General features: G+C 36.8%; 1 protein-coding gene across 3 annotated transcripts in view; it reads right to left on the minus strand.

The window, feature by feature from the left end:
* Positions 1-18211, minus strand: part of LOC107135614 (interferon-induced very large GTPase 1-like) — a 62407-nt gene that overhangs the window by 13441 nt on the left and 30755 nt on the right. The window contains exons 1-3 of one of the 3 annotated variants that reach the window (XM_048788262.1): positions 4879-5086; positions 2420-2536; positions 1206-1294 (exon numbers count right to left, since the gene is read on the minus strand). The exons of 1 other annotated variant lie outside the window; for it this stretch is intronic. The gene's annotated coding sequence lies outside the window, so the exon portion shown is untranslated. Of the gene's footprint in view, positions 1-1205; positions 1295-2419; positions 2537-4878; positions 5087-18211 lie in introns of those variants that run through there. One more of the 3 variants, XM_015477583.2, reaches the window with a different exon arrangement.

Here is an 18211-nt window from a genome sequence, read left to right on the forward strand (position 1 = left end):
GTTTCATTTTTTTTTTTTTTTTGGTCTGGAGAACTGCAAGGAGTCAATATGAATCATTGGGCAAACATACTGGCAGAGGTTTTGTTCCCCTCTTACAGAAGTTGGAAAGACAAGTACAACATTTGTAGACAACAAAATTTAGAAGCATATGAAGTAAAATCATCAGGCATGGTTGGTGGTGGAAACTAGGACCTATCTGATCATCTTGAAACCTCCAAATTTGGTTCTTGTTTAGTTAAAACAAACCTTGGCAAATGCTTTTGCTCTGATCTGTTTGGTGGGGGCCCAAGAATTTCACTCTAGTGGCATAATAAGAATGTTCTCCATCCCACTCTGCAATCCCTCTCAATAATGGCCTCAGTTCCAAAATCAGCAAAATAGAACAGCAAGGGCATCACGGACATTTTATTGCTCATTCTCAGATGGCTGGATGCCATTTGTCCCTGTAAGAAGTTAGAGGACGCAGTCTGCTTGTGGGGGTTGCATAAGTAGTTAACATGCTAGAGTCTCAATTGTTATGGGAGTTAACCAGGTAGATTGCTCCATCAACTAAGAAGGTCCATGTATCATCATCCATGGAATTGAGAAAGGGCTATCAATCTGTTAATCCTTCCAATGTCTGGGCAGGGTTTCTAACCTGAAATCTCAGTTTTATGTTTGTTCTGCACCAGAAGAAAACTATCTCTGTGATTTTTAATTTTTTTTGTACTGGAGATTGAACCCAGAGGTGTTTTAACAATAAGCCATATGCTCAGCCCCCTTTTCTTTGGCTTTTATTTTAAGACAGGGTCTCACTAAATTGCTTAGGGTCTTGCTAAATTGCTGAGGCTGGCCTTCAATTTGTGAACCTTCTGCTTCAGCCTCTCAAGTTGCTGGGATTTCAGGTATGCCCCATCGTGCCTGGCTTGTTTGTGATTTTTGTTTCACATTACATCTGTCAGGGGCTATATACTAGGGATTCAAAAGTTAATATTAAAAGTGTTCAGTGTCTTGTGGGGGACATGGGCACAGAATCTGACTCATGAACTTTAGGATGAAGATGGATATAGGTAAAGGGCACAGTGGAATGTGGTGAGAGTAAACTAGGACAGAAGGTATCAGGATAGGTAGAAAGGAGGCATGCAGGACTAAACAAGACTAGCCAAGATTTAAAGTCCATTTTTATATGGATTATATTTCCAGATATAAAGGTCACTTTCACCTACCTTGATCACGAACAACACTAATTAGGCAATTATTAGACTTTATCCATAAGGACACCAATGTAGTACTGTTTAAATTCACAAAGCATAGCCTTTAAAAACCAAAAAAGAAAAGAAAATTATCACCATTCCATTGGTGGTCAATGAGTCAGTTACCAATCCAAAGGGGCACTAAAAAACCCCTCTTTGATCATATCCCTGTACTATAGATTTACATGCCTAAACATGCCTGAGATATAGCTAGCACATTCCTTTCCAACACCTGCATTCTACTGTGTCTCTTAGAGTATGTACTTCTTACTGTCTCTCAATAAAAATCAATCTGCATCTTACTTTGCTCTGTCCTTAAATTCCATTCTGCAATGATATCAAGGGTCCTCACAGCTCAAGTTGAGGTCCATCTCCCTTTTAGGGGATTTCCTTAGGACTTGCATCCTGATGACAGGAGCAGTAATTTTTTTTTTCATTTTGTTTTTGGTTCCAGTAACAGTGACCACCTAAAGTGGGATAAGGCTCCAGCAAATTGGCAGGCAGATGAGATTTTACATTCTTTAGGAGATTCTGACTGATGGGAAATTACCTTACAGATTGCATAGTCCAGCCTCCATTTTAGAGATTAGAAATCTAGGAGCAGGCTGTGACCAGCCTGTTTTGCACATACTAGCAGCTGAACCAGGACTTAGATCTAGTCTTTGAGCCTATCCAGAGACCTCTCCTTTAATTCACATTGACTAATCCACCATGAGTTTAGGCTGACCCAAGCTGCAGGTGCACTTTGGTCTTTGTGTCCTCCCCACACCATTCATATCACCAGGAATAGGCCAGCCTTGGTGCCCTTGATGAGGATTCTCTCAAAGCTTCCTAAATTTGAACAAATAACTCTAAACCATATGTTTAAAGCAGGATCTTACTTAAAAGACAAAGAAGACAGAAAGAAAGGCACAGTGACACAAGAAAGGCAGAGGAAGAGCAATAAAGCAATGGAGAATGATGAGGAGATACAAAAGGGGAGACAGAAGGTGGGGTTGGGTAGGAGAGACAAAGAAGAGAAAGGAGAAACTGAAATAGAAAAGGAAAGCAAAGACCAGGAACAACAAGACTTTCTGGCATACTATAGGAGAAAAAGAAGGTCTCTCTAGGCACCCGTGTTCCCTTCTCATATGGATAAGAGGGGACTCTAACCTCACTGTGGCCCCCTGTGGGAAGGGGATACTCACCAGAATGAATCCTGGGTCTTCTTTCAGTTCAGTCACACCAGGGGAGGGAAGGTTGTTCTTGCAGGTAGAAATTTCCCTCTTTATGGAGGCAGTTTGTAAACTGAGAAAACCAGTTTGCTTTAAAAAAAATGTGACTGAAAAATGAGATATGTGGAGATATCAGCTCCACAGGTGTTACCAGCCCACGCCTAGTTACTTACTATCTACAGGAAGGTGGGGAATGGGTATAGTTAGAGGTGTTATCCTTAGTTTAAAACTTTGTCAATTACACTTCTTTACATATTAAATCAAGTCCAATGTTGGGATTTAAGATTTTTCCCATCTAGCTAGTGGGTAAGAGCAGGAATTGGATTCATACTGATCCATACTTAAATTCCAATGAGATCACTTGCTAGTTCAATTAGATTACTGAAACTATCAGTCTCTGTCTTCTTGTTTTTGAAATGAGAATAATAATACTGAACTCCTACGGCTGACTAAAAATTAAATGAAATAACTAGGTAAACCACTTAACATACTGATGTTCTCTTAATCAGTATTCAACAAAGGTTAGCTTTTATTTTTCTTGTAGTGGGAAGCTTTACAGAAGGGATTCTTTTAAAAATGTCTTCCTTAACTGAATAGATAGCCTACATCTTGGGAGCAAATCTTTACCCCTCACACATCAGACAGAGCACTAATCACTAGGATATATAAAGAACTCAAAAAGCTAAATACCAAAACAAACAAACAAACAAACAAAAAAACCAAATAACCCAATCAATAAATGGGCCAAAGACCTGAAGAGACACTTCTCAGAAGATGATGTACAATCAATTAACAAATACATGAAAAAATGTTCATCATCACTAGCAATTAGAGAAATGCAAATTAAAACCACTCTAAGATTTCATCTCACTCCAGTCAGAATGGCAGCTATTATGCATACAAACAACAATAAGTGTTAGCGAGGATGTGGGGAAAAAGGTACACTCATCCACTGCTGGTAGGACTGCAAATTGGTATAGCCAATATGGAAATTGGTATGAAGATTTCTTGGAAAATTGGGAATGGAACCCCCATTTGACCCAGTTATCCCTCTCTTTGGTCTATACCCAAAGGACTTAAAAACAGCATGCTACAGGGACAGCCACATCAATGTTTAAAACAGCACAATTCATAATAGCTAAACTGTGGAACCAACCTAGATGCCCCTCAATAGATGAATGGATAAAAAAATGTGGCATATATACACAATGGAATTTTATGCAGCAATAAAAGAGAATAAAATCATGGCATTTGCAGGCAAATGGATAACGTTGGAGAAGATAATGCTAAGTGAAGTTAGCCAATCCCCAAAAAACAAATGCTGAATGTTTTGTTTGATGTAAGGAGGCTGATTCATAGTGGGATAGGGAGCAGAGCATGGGAGGAATAGAAGAACTCTAGATGGGGCAGATGGGTGGGAGGGAAAGGGAGGGGTCAGGGGGTTAATAATGATGGTGGAATGAGATGGACATCGTTATCCAAAGTACATGTATGAAGACACGAATTGATATGAATATACTATGTATACAACCACAGATATGAAAAATTGTGCTCTATATATGTAATAAGAATTATAATGCATTCTACTGTCATATATAAATAAAAAAATTACATAAAAAATGTCTTCCTTAGGGAGAGAGATGTCGGAAGTTTCCTTGGTATTGTTGATTTGGACCTTTTGTATAAGGTAGTTATCAGGAAGAAGCACCAATTCAGGGTAAAAATATCTAAAAAACCAAAGGTTGAATGTTTTCTCTGATATATGGAAGCTAACCCACAATAAGTGGAGGGGGAAGAATACAAAAAAGAATAGAAGTTCAGTGGAGTAGACAAAGGGGACTGGGGGAGGATTGGAAAAGGAAAGACAGTGGAATTCAGGAATGAATCTGACATAATTTTCCTATGTAAAAAAAATACATGAATATACCACAGTGAATCTCACCATTGTGTACATCCACAAGAAATTAATTAAAAAAATAACTATGGGTAAGTGGCAGAAAGATCAATAAAGAGAAGAGAACAGCGTGTGGGGGGAGAGAAGGGGAAGGAGAGGTACTTGGGACTGAATTAGAATAAGATACATTCCATGCTTGTATAATTATGTCAAAATGGATTTTACTGTCATGTATAACTACAAAGAACTAATAAAGTAAAAAAAAAAGAGAGAGAAAATATTCCCCATTCTTTACCTGAGGGCTTAAAAAAAATCCTAGTATTATCCCTTAGACAGTGTTGATGTTTCTGGGTCTCTGAGGTCCCTGGGGTAGTAGACACCAGAAACACACCTGGCCCAACTACCCTGAGCAGTGGCTGTGTAGATTAACTAACATAGGCCATCACTAAAAGTGAGAAACCTGACTTTTTTTTTTTTAAACCTGTCTTTGGACTAGATGTCATGACACACCTGCTAAGTAATATACTGTCCCACCCACCTGCTCTGAAAGGGTTCTGTCCTAGCAGCTGCTGCTTTCACCTGCCCAGCAAGGAGGGTCTCACTGTCCTGGCAAGTGTTCCATCTCCCTGGAGACTGAGACTCCACTGCTGCCCTGGCCTGGAGGAGTCCTCTGCTTCCTGGTGTGTTCTGCATTCTTTTTGTACTCCTTGACTCAGGATTCAGTTCCTAGCAGCACTGGGTGGCTATGGCCAAATCTCCCCCAAACATCAGGGTATTTAAGGAGTGTTAATTAGGCAGGCCCTGGCCTGTTTTCCTTGCAGCCCTTCCTCTGAGCATGTGATTTGATAATAGTTTGAGATATTAACTTAGGTTATCTAGCATTTCACCCAGTCCATTTCTTACCTACATTCAAATATCTTGTCGCATCTGTGAATAACAGCCTTGGGGAGAGCATAAAACAGGACATTTTAACATAAGTTTAGCACATGGGCTACCATAGAATAAATTGTGTTGAAGAAACAGGAATTATATTTCCAAGATCAAAGAAAGATTCACCCATAGGGAAAGCAGAGGGAGAGGGAGGTAAAAAGAGATGTGACAGTTCCACCAAAGTGAATTATGTACCCCCCCTTTTTTCTCTTTATGTACCCTGTTTTTTTTGTAATGCTGGCTGTAAGACTCAGAAGAGAAAAGGCTATGCGATGCCTCTGGTCATGGTGTCACAGGGAGGTGGAGAGATGCAGCTCCAAGCCTCAGTTCTTGTGTTCTTATGAAAGAAAATTACAAAAATTCAAGCAAGAAAACTTTATTGTAAGTGAAAATAAAGTATGGCTCAAGCAAAAAGCACTCTCACAAAGAGAGAGTGGGTCATCTCTGAGTAGAGAACTACAAAGGAAACAATACCACTTCCAGATTGATTGCTGTTTGACGTTTCACCTTCTGCAGTCCTCTCCAATCAGGGGTTCAATTTCTTTACGTTGGGTAGGGGAAGTTTTGGCCTCAGCTTTGTCTGAAATTTTCATGGTGGCCATCTTATTCAGGCGGGCTTCATCTACAAGTTAATCCTCTTAATGTGGATATTGGGGTCAGCAGCCAGACAAAATTTACCTTAGTGAACCTGGGCTACTAAAAAAATTTCTCTTCTAAAATATATCGAGAAACAAAGCCATAAATCCTGACTTTATTATGACCTTGGTAGATCCTGTCAAGGGTTAGTCCTATTGATCTTGCTTTCTTGATGTATTTTTTTTCTTTTTTTTTTTTTAATATTCTGGTGGGTTTTATTTCCCTTGTACTTTTCCATATTGCTTACATTGGGGATGACGAGGGTTGATTACTTTCCACAAAACAAATACTCTTTTCTAAATCAACTTCATGAAGGCATTTCTTTTTTTTAATATTTATTTTTTCAGTTATAGGTGGACACAATATCTTTATTTCATTTTTTATGTGGTGCTGAGCATTGAACCCAGTGCCTCATGAATTCGAGATGAAAGCTCTCCCTCCGAGTTACAATCCCAGCCCCAAGGTATTTCTTTTCTACAATAAATGCACCAATTTTAAGTGTACATCTCTATGAATTTTGACAAATTACACCCATGGAACTACCATCAGATGTAGACCCTTTTATCACCTGAAAAGTCCTCCCCCAGTTAACTCCCCACCCCAGCCCAACTAACAACTGATCTACTTTCTGTAACAGTGTATTAGATTTGCCTTTCTTGTGTTTCATGTAAATGAACTAATATGCTATGTACTCTTTGGCACCTGGCTTCTTGTCTCACCATGTTTTTGAGATTTATAATTCCATTGCATGTATCAGCAGTTTTTCTTTTTATTGCTTAAAAAAAATCTATTTTATGGAGATTCTGAAATTGCTTTATCTACTCACCTGTTGATAAACATTTAGGTTATTCCCTGTTTGCGATATTATAAATAAAGCTGCTATGACTGGTATAGAAGTAGAAATTCTGGATCCTAGAGTAAGTTTATGTTTATACGAAATTTCCAACCTGTTTTTCAAAGTAGTTGTACAATTTTACATCACCACCATAATCTATAAAAGTTTCAGTTGCTCCACATTTCTCCAAAGCTGAAAGGTTGTCAGTCTATTTCATTTTAATGGTACTGGAGGGTATGTAGTGGTCTCAAGTTCTGGTATTTTGATTAAAATTTTTATTTGTTTTAATTAGTTATATATGACAGTAGAATGCATTTATGCACTTTGATATGTCATGCATAGATGGGATATTTCTTAATTGACTCCCATTGTTTCCACCTGCTTATTCTCAGGGTTAGTATATCAATTGTTTTCTACAGGTTGTTTGTACACTAAAGACAATTTCAAAGAAACTCTGTGACCCTGCTATATAATTGGTTCCCATTTCACTGCTTGTTCCTAACAATAGGGACCAAAAATAGTCCTGCAAAAGACTTCTTCCACCATCCAAATGTGTTATAAAGCATCTCAGAGATGAATGTCCCTGGAAATTTGAAACTTTCTCTTTGAATACCTATGGAACTGATGCTGGAGTCATACTTTTCCTATTTTCTGATATATGATCATTGTGTAAATCAAAATTAAATTTGTTTTTTCTAGTTCTTCAGACTTAAGGCTTGAATTCAGAACTTACATTGTGTGTAGAAAAGTAACTTAACTTTGATTTAGAACCAGAGAGTGGAAGCACCCATTCTTATTATTGAACTGTTATATTATCCATAGAAACTTCACCTTTATTTCTCAGAGAGATTTCTAAAATGAAAATTTCCATGCTAGCTGGATGCAGTGGCTCACACTTGTAACCCAGTAGCTCGGATGGCTGAGACAGGAGGATCACAAGTTCAAAGCAGCCTAAACAATTTAGCAAGGCCTTAAACAACTTAGAAAGACCCTATCTCAAACAAAACAAAACAAACAAACAAACAAAATAAAAAAACAACAAAATGGGCTGGGACATGGTTAAACACCTTTGGGTTCAATCCCCCAGTACAAAAAAACAAAACAAAAAACAAACAAACAAACAAAAAAAACCCAACAACAACAACAAAACAAACCCTGCTAAAACCCTTCAATTATTTCCTATTATCTCTATAGTAAAGTTCTTCATACAAGACCCTTCATGATCTGTCTACCGCTCCCATGTCTTACCATTCCCATCTTCATTCCACCAATCATGTGCACATTCCTGCAGTTCTTTAGTTTGTGTTGTATAACTCCATATTTTTTATTTGCATCATTTTTTTTTACTTTCTTTTCTCTTTTCTGAATTGTTTTTTCCTTTTCTTTACATTGCTAATTCTTACTCATTTAGAACTCAGCCAAGCAACACCTCTCTGGGATATATTCTCCCACTCCATTCCCAGTGTGTTGGGTATTTCTGTTATCTGCCAAAGTGCACAGAGCTTGCCAACAGAGCACAGTATAGTGATTGGTCATGATGTGTCTGTTGCCTCTCCTAGATTCTGATTTCTTCAAGGATAATAATTGTATCTAATTATGGTAGTATTTATAGTACATCAGTATCTTATACTTAACAGACCCTTAATATATACGTAATAATTAAATCACCATAGGATTTTATTTGAAATATTTTGTCTATTTTAGATTATGCCTCAAGCAATAAGTAGCATATTTAAAATTAAGGGGCAAGGCCACCATATAAGATCTGCAAAGAAGGTGGGAAAAAAAAAGCCAACTGGACCTGTGATTGCTAATGAATAAATAACCCTTAGTTCACACCAAAGATATAAAATGGTCAGAAGTTGGAAGTCAGAAAAGGATACTTTAGAGAAAGTTGTCAATAAACTTTGCATATTCTTCCTACCTCATCTGTACATGTGGAGGGATAGGGAATTGAATTTGTTTCTCATCTGATGGCTATAAAAAAAGGCTTAGTTCAGAACAACTACTCAAAGAGCTTTGTAATTGTATCATCTATGGCCTATTTGGGTTAGACATGACATAGGTTGCCAAGAGATAAAAGCAGATACCAAAAGATGGGATGCAAAGCATAATGTTAATATTGAAAATGCTTATCGGGAAGATGTAGTACCGGTGGGTTAGAAAGATGATTCATCATAAATTTTGATGATGACCAACTGGACAAGTGCTTTGCCAGAAAGTGCAGTGGCAAAAGGCTGAAGAGGTGCATCTCTATTTCACATGGTACCTCTAATCCTTCACCAGGAAATAGATCCTCCACCCCACCCCAATGTCCAGTGATGAACACCTCCCTGTCCATGATGCTTTGTTCTGCACCAGTTACCACAGGGAGGTGGGGTTTATAGCTTTGATTCCTAAGTTACAAAACCAGTGACATCATTTGCTTAGCTTTCTTTGTCCCATTGTATGAATAACAACCCAAGGAACTTGGTGTGCATGCAAAAGAAGAGTTTTTTTTTTTTTTAAGATAAAACGAACTTTTTCTAACTCCCAGCAAACGTGAGAAAAAGTCAGTGCCCTTCAAAATAAAGTTTATCTAAATATTCTGGCCCATACTTGCTCCCCTTCCCCCCTTAACTTGGTTAGGTTCTTGGGAATGGTAAGGGGCATTTCAGGGACATGGTGTTTCACTATCCTCCTTTTCTCCAAGGTTGATGCAATAATACTTATGTGGAGGTTGGCAGAGAAAAACTGATAAAATAGATTGAAAAAGTCAACCATTCCTGATGAGTTCCCATCATAGCTAGCAAACCTATGGCAGACCTGATTTAAGGAATACTGTGAGAAGTATTAACTTAGAAAATACTTGGATAATTTAAACAATTTAATTGGGATAGACAACTATGGAAATAACATTATTTTTGACTTAAGGATGATAGTGTTGTATACATTTTAATATGCAGTAGATATCTAACAATTCATGTCCATATACAGTGGATTTGAATGGGCTGGGAAAGCCATTTTTTCCTTATTATTATCCACAATAAGTCTTATTTATTGTATTATAGAATAAACAAGGAAAAGTCAACAAAGTTCCACAATATAGTCAAATCATAGTGATCTTCTTATACTACTTTATTCTGAATTCATAAATAAGAATCCATTTTAGCTTGTGCTCCCTGTTCTTTTGTGAATGAGGCTTACCAGTACCCATGAAACACCTCCTATGAAGCCTTCCCATGGAAACTCTGCCAAGGTTTCTCATTTTCCCAAGCCTAATGTGGCTCCTGTTCAGAAGGTCAGAGAGCCTGAGTGTTGCAGTTCATAGAGGTCAGCTTCCAATAGCTTAGAGAACAGAAGAGACAGACTGAGAGTAGATATGGAGGGACAGAGTAAAGCCCGAATAACTGAGATACTTCTGTCCACATTAGGGAGTGAAGGGAGCAGCACCTCATTGCTATGCAGAGTGAGAACAAACCAGCCTGAAATAGAACAGAATATTACAGAGATATCTGTGATCAGCCAGCACAGTTTCGGCTTCTAAGGTGAGGTAACTCATCCAAGAAATATAGAGAAAGATAAGGTTTGAAGGAACATGTAAAATGACTCAACAGGGAGACACAAGTACATCATGAAAAGGATAGATCTTACCTGTTTTTTTTCTTCTGAGATCTTGAGTTTAAAGTAGCTTCAGTGAAGCTCTTGTGATCAACAATTTGTGCTGACATAGCAAGGCATACAGAGAAAAAAAAAATCCTATTTCATCCCTGAACATGCTGCTTATACTTCTTCATTTCATAACAAAAAAGAGATACCAGGCACTTAAGAAGAAACAATTGCAAGATTATTCACAGAACAGTGTGCTGTTCAGATGACATGGGGATCAGAAGTCAAATTCCAAATATCTAATATCCATTTATATGTTTACTTCTTTGTCTGCTTTTATAAATGGTATGCTTTCTTGCAGGTAAATTTAAAGAAATTTTAAAGAGAACTTTTTCTATAAGACCCCATTAATTATATGTAGAGAATAAAGGAAAAAACAAAAATAAAAACCAAAAACCAAAATCCAGGCACAGGGGAAAGTATTGCTTCAATTATTTACTGCAGCATAGCAAACCAACCCAAAATAAAAGTCCATATCTATTTTTTTAATATTTATTTTTTAGGTGTAGATGAACACAACACACTGTCTTTATTTTTATGTGGTGCTGAGAATCGAACCCAGGTCCCGCCCGTGCTAGGGGAGCACTCTACTGCTGAGCCACAATCCCAGCCCCAAAGTCCATATCTATTTGACTCATACATCTGTAATTTGTGTAAGGATGATGCCATGATGCTTAAGGCCATAGATAAGATGACCTGGATGGCATGGAAACTCAAATATGGGCATATCCCTTTCCTTCCATGAAGTTTGTCAATATGGGCTCATGTGGGTGGCAGTTTAGCCTGATAATCTCTGGTGGTTGAACTTTCTCCATGGAATCTCAGGTTCAAGATGGAATGTTTTGTAAAACACCAGAGTGATAGTTATAGGCCTTTTATGACTTAGTCATGGAAGTCATACACTGTCACTTCTCCCAGTTCTATTTTTGATGCAAGGCCAATCCTACTACAGTGTGGATATGACTACACAAATACTGGGGAACATGGATCATGGAAGGGGCATACTATAAAGTAGATACTTCAAGTAGTTTCACAAATGGGCTAATAAGACATGAAATAATGGCATGTCTATCTCCTCTGAGTGGAATACGAACTTGTTTTAAATAATGATAATAATTATAATGTGCTAATAGCCATTCAATCAGGTGATACCTCAGTGTTTTTTTTAATTTAATGGAGGATTAGTCATTTATTTGAATTTATTATTGTTATAAATATTAATTCATATCCATTGTGGTTTTGATTTGCATTTCCCTGATGATTAGTGATGTTGAGCATTTTTAAAATAGACCCGTTAGCCATTTGTAGGTCTTCTTTTGAGAAATGTTTATTCAGGCCAATTGCCTATTTTTAATAAAGTATTTTTTTTTGCCACTGAAAAAAAAATAATAATTATAATGTAATACTAGTTATCATTTGCTAATAGATTTTCTGTGTTGAAGTCTATTCTAAGGGCATTATATAGGTAATTCATTTTATTTTCACAGTGTTCCTCAGAGATAGATGCTATAAATATCCTCAGTTTGGAATGAGAAAGCAAAGGCATAAGGCTTAAGTAATTTTACTAAATCCAAAGGTCATGATATGGTAGAATTGGAATTAGTACTCAGGGAATCTGGCTCCTGACTCCAAGTTCTTAATCACTAATTTTTCTAGAAGTCAGAGAAAAATGGGAAAAGCTTACTATTTAGTATCCTTGAAATCTTTAAAACTTCTCAGGAGAGTCACAATAATTGCAGTACCAGGACCAGTAAGTTAATTGTATAGCAAGTAACAACAATGTTGCGGCTGACATCTGGAGAGTTTTGAGGTTCTTATTTCACATGTGAATGTAAGCAAGAATATTTTAAAGTCCTGGGAAGAGTAAATGGAGTATGTTTCCTTTCAACAAGCCTCCAAGAATATTTTTTCTTTGACATGAATATTTGATAATTTGAATTATAAAAATTTCCAAATTTCTGACCCTGGAATACAGTACCTTGACTGCTAGTTTAAATAGACATCTCTGAAGAGACCTGTGGGGCATTAACTATTATATTCAGATTGAATACCTCCCTTGTCTGTGTTCCAACCTTTGCTGATTTTGGAAAGGAATAAAGGAATATCTTGTTTTTTTTTTCTGTGACTTCTCTCCCTGCATCAAGCTTCTTTATATTAAACATGAAAGTAAGGGTTTTTATACATAAGCAAACACAATAGAAGACATAGTTCCAGTTGAAAGTGTTGTATATCTGCAGGCTTCCCTGAACTTCCCAGACTCAATTCCACTTCTTCCATCTCTTCCCCGGCTAGCTGTGATGTGCGTGCTTGAACTATCTCAATTTGGTCCATGTTCATGCAAGTTGCAGCTATTCTTTAGCATCAGGGATTTCCAAGGAAAGTTTCTTCACACTTGCCAAAACTTGCTTGGGCATCAAGACTGTGAGATGTGCTCACTCTGATAATTTGCTTCAAAACCTCTGGCACCTTAAGAATTCAGGTAGGGCTTGTTCTTTCTTGTTCACATACAGCCACCTCCACTATTTTTTGTTTCATTCCCCACCCCCACCCCCGCCAAAGGAATAGGAGTCAAAGACCTTGATTTTCCTTGGCCCGAGCTCGGTCTGGGTGGGCTGGATCCAGTTCTTAACTGCTTCCTTTGCACAATTTTGCTTCATTGCAAAATTCTGCATCTTCAGAATTATTGCATCATCATTTTTCCTGAAAGGCTCAGTTCTGGAATCAGGGCTTTGGAGGTTTGAGCAAACCCAACACATACAATTGGGTGGAAGTCCACAGATGAGCCTGTGAGAATTTTTATTTCTTGCTCATAGTACAAGCTCATTTCACAGAGAAGGTCTTTTTTTCCCCCCTGAGGATTATTGTATTATTAGAGAGACCCTTCTTATTGCCTCCTGATTTTCTTCTACTCCTTTTTTGTCCTACTTCTCCTTTTCTGGCATTTAGAGTTTCCTTTTGCTTTCTTTGTTCTCCCTTTTATTGTCATGTTTTTCAAAGATCAATTAGCCATACATGTAAGAGTTTATTTCTAGACTTTCAGTTCTATTCCATTGCTGTTATGTATCTGTATACCGGTAACTCACAATCTTGATTACTTTGAGTAAACTTTGAAATTGGAAATTGTGAGTCTTAACTTTATTCTTCTCTTTCAAGAGCCTTTTGGCTCTTTAGAGTCCATTGAATTCTAATATGATTTTCACAGTTGGTTTTGCAATTTTTGCAAAAAAATAGGCAGCTGGGATTTTGTTAGAGAGACTGTTGAATCTGCAAATCAATTTGGGAAATATGGCATTTTAATAATGTTCAATCTTCCAATTCATAGATATGTAACAACTTTCCATTTATTTAGGCCTTTTAAAATTTTTCTCAAAAATTTTGTAGTTTTCAGTATAAATCTTGTACTTATTGTGTTAAATTTATTTCTAAGCATTTTATTACCTTTTGCAATTGTAAGTAAAATTGCTTTAATTTCCTTTTTGAGTTGTTCCTTGTTCCTAGGTAGAAAAACAATTGACTTTCATATACAATTTATTTCAGAATACCAATATTGTATCCTGTAACTTCCTGAACTGATTTTATTATTATTATTATTATTATTTTGAACCCAAGGTCACTTAATCACTAAGCCATAGCCCTTTTTATTTTTGAGACAGGGTCTTGCTAAGTAGGCCCTTGCTAAATTGCTGAGGCTGACTTTGAACTTGTGATTCTTCCACCTGAGCCTGCTGAGTGCTGGAATTATAGATGTGTTCCACCATGCCTGACTGATTTATGAATTTTAATATTTTTTTTGTGAATTCCTTAGGATTTTCTATATATAAGATTATGTCATCTATGACTAGGGATACTTTTACTTCTTACTTTTCAATATAGATTTAAATTTTTTTCTTGTCTAATTACCCTAGTGAAATCTCAAATATGTGGCAAGAATGAGCAACCTTCTTTTTCTGATTTTAAGGAGTAAACATCCATACTTTTAACATTAAGTATGATGTGAGGTGTGTGTGTATGTGTGTGTGTGTTTTCAGACATGACTTTAATAGGTTGGGAAATTTATCTTTATTCCTAGCTTATGGCATGTTTTTTAATGAAAAGGTGTTGGATTTTGTCAAATGATTTTTATTTGTGATGTTATATAGTTCAATTTTTGATATAGCATAGTTTGATTATTTTGATATGATATGAAGTATTATATTAATTTCAGGATAGTAAGCCAAACTTCCATTCATAGGTAAACCTCATGGCACTTGGCATAGTGTACTCTTCTTTTTATACGCTGTTGGATTTGTGTTTTGCCAGTATTTTATTGAAGAATTTTGCCTGTGTATTGACATGTTTTTGTTTCCTTGTGATCTTTTTCTTGTTTTAGTATCAGTTTAATACTTGCTTTATAGAAAGAATTAGAAAATGCTAATTTTAAACATTTAAATTCATATATTTGTTTATCAGCTGTATCAAATAAGTTTTAACTATTTGTTTTAAGCATCTGAATCTGGCACACATGACATACATAACACACACAAAGATGATATTCAAAGGATTTCAACTTCAATATTCTGCATAACAGACATAATGAAAGAACACTGGTAAAACTACAACTAATTACAGTCATACTGAAACTAATTGAAACCTTAAAGAAGAAAGCCTACCAAACTATTGAGCCTTTCCATGTAACATGATTGCTATAACCTTTATAAATCACTAACAGAAGCAAATTATTGGTGAGTTAATAGTTTGAACAAATTGGATTTGTTGTCAAAAAGCAATTTTAATAAGTTGATAATTTTGGAAAATTTGGTGAATTGTCCTTTGGGTAGCTTGATGACTGAGCATCTTTAATAAATACATTTCAACTAATTGCCTTGTTCCTAGGTTAGATAAAGCCAAGAGGATAGGAACAGAAAGACTATGCCTATCTATTGTCTCTTTTTGGTGTGTGTGGGTGAGACACAGATTTTGAGGCTAAGGATTCATTGTAAGAAGTTAAGGTGATACAAAGAGTTTTAAAAACATGGAGAAAGATTTCAGGAGTTAATGGAGGTGACAGGATTGAGCAACCCAGGCTTCTTGTGTTCAAGGCCTAGCTCTGCTGGTTCCAAATTTAGTGGTCGTGTGGTACTTCTCTTGTTGTTGTTTGTTTGTTGTTATTCCTAGGAGTTCTCAGCTATGAGACCATAGCAGTAGAGAAATCTGGTGGGAGAAATCTGGGTGGGAGAGAAAGACAAAGGATTAAATTGAGCTGGCTGAGAATGGTGAAATGATGACATCCAGGCTGGGTTGAAAAGGCAAAAAGAACATATTATATGTAATGGAATATAATATATATAATATTCCATTTTATATATGATAGTCCATTTTATGTGTAATATATTTACATATTTTATTTACATAAAATATATTTATATATAATATATGTAAATATATATAATTTATATAATGTATATAGTTTACATATATATTATATAAAAAATAGAGTATTACTCAGCCATAAAGAAGAAGGACTTTATGACTTTTGCTGGTAAATGAATGGATCTGGAGATTGTTCTGCTAAGTGAAGTAAGTCATTCCCCAAAAGCCAAAGGTCAAATGTTTTCTCTGATATGTGGATGCTAGCACACAGGGTGTGGGAGGGGAAGAATAGAAGTTCAGTGAATTAAACAAAGGGGAATAAATGGAAGAGAGGGGTATAGGAATAGGAAAGACAGTGGAATGAATCTGACATAACTTTCCTATGAATATATATGAATACACCACAGTGAATCTCAACATTGTGTACATCCACAAGACTGGGATCTTAATTAGAATAAGATATACTCCATGTATTATATAATATGTCAAAATATACTCTATTGTCATGTATATCTAAAAAGAGCCACAACAAAAAACACTTGGTATATACAAGGAAAAAAGAGTGAAACCAAAGAACTGAAGTTGTAAGAGTTTAAAATTTGGATATCTACATGGAAAGGGATGAGGGGACCAGAGAAAAGAAGCTTGGTTTCCATAGTGAGATTCTGGAGGGTAAAATTTGAGGAGTAAATCAGGTCTGGTCATGAAAGGGTCAGAGGCCTGGTAAAGAGGGGCTGACTAGTTACTAGAGGTAAGGATCATATGTAACGGTGGGACCAGAGTGTTAGTTGGGGCATCTACATGTATGGGGTAAGTATATGATGGAATGATAGCATACCCAAGGGATGGTAAACAAGATTCTGGGCCTAAAACTACTGAATTTGTGAGTGACCAAGAGCCATCTTCTCCCACTCCCAACACCCCCAGCCCAGCATGAGTCGTCCAGCTTCTTATTAAAAAGGGAAGATATGGTATTCAGTTTTACCTCCAGAGAGGCCTTTAACCTTCTTGTGTTTGCTTCTGTCTCTGATAAGCCCATGTTCACTTCTCTATTGTGTTTCGAGTCCATGATTGTCTGTCTGTTGTAGTCCATCCTGTTAGGTCTTTCATTAACTGAGTTTAATAAGCCATTTTGTGACTCTTGGTGGGCTATAAACTATGCATGATTTCTACTCAAAGGTAGATATACTCAAACTGACTTCCTGGAAGATGGGCCAGCCAGGGCTGTAGACTCCTCATTCCTTAGCCTCTCAGGACAAGACCATCAGGATTCCTAAAAGAAAAGAAATTAGGTATGGGATGTTCAGAGGAGCCACCCAAAAGTTTTTGAAAATGAGAAGGGTTTCAGGGTAGTAGGGACTGCAGGAATAAAAAGTAGTAAAGGGAGCTGCACACAGGGAAACAACCAAAATAAGGACTTCTATGCTTCTGGAACATAAAATTATAGGCAAGGGAAGTAGCTGGAGCAGAGTATGGTTGGTCATGAAAGGGAGACAGGGCAATCTGGACTCTTTCCATTGGAAATGAGCCACTAGAGATAACAAGAAATTAAGATGATCAGCTTATGTGCAGTGTGGAGGGAGGAGGGAGGAGGAGGCTGTTGTGGTAATGGAGGATAGAGATTTGTAGGATTTCACATTAGGGAGCAAGGGATCAGGTCTGAGTAATATGGAAATAAAATCAATGTGACTCAATTTGACAAAAATGAATATAAGGAGACAGTCTCTGGCTTTTCTAACTATGTCTCCTCTGTATATTTGGCTTACACAGTGTTATCTATTAATGTTAGAATAAAATTGTCATTTTGGTATTTTGGTAAGAGCATTACTTTGTCAACCTTAATGTAATGCACTGCAACCCCAAATGAAGAACCTTTTAAAATGGAGAAGGAGTTCTCAGTTTATCTGGATCTCTCTTATGTTTGGAATTCATTAAAGCAGTGTCTAGATGAAGTTGAAGGTGCATTCACAAACTGAGGTGAAGTTTTTAATAGGACAGTTTAGCAAAATTCTCAATACAATGTATCTTCCTTGTGTAGTCCTTGAGCCTTTAGCAAGTGTTCTAGGATTCTATGTACTAATATTTGGGTCCAAATATTAGAGGAGATACAACTGTCCCTTGAGGCCACTTTGACAGTGGCAGTGGTACATTATACTGTGAGATCCTTCATGGAAGAGTTTCTTCTCATCTCTATGTTGCTAGTCAATATCTCAGGCAACTATTTGACTAATGACAAACTTTTGATATATATGACATCTCTAGTGTCTAAAATGATTCTGGGGATTGACAGATGCTTAATAAGCACTTAGGGAACTGTTGAGAGCCTCAAAGAGAAAATATTTCTAGAGGCTAAGAGGAAAAGCTATGGGAGGCCAGCCACAGTTCACCTGTTCCCAAGACTTAAAGATGTGGTTTTAACTTTAAGGCAAGTGCTTTCTCTAGGTGTAAGGAATGACTACCAGATATCTAACTG

This window comes from Marmota marmota, unplaced genomic scaffold (assembly GCF_001458135.2).
Source record: "Marmota marmota marmota unplaced genomic scaffold, marMar, whole genome shotgun sequence".
NCBI lineage: Eukaryota > Metazoa > Chordata > Mammalia > Rodentia > Sciuridae > Marmota > Marmota marmota.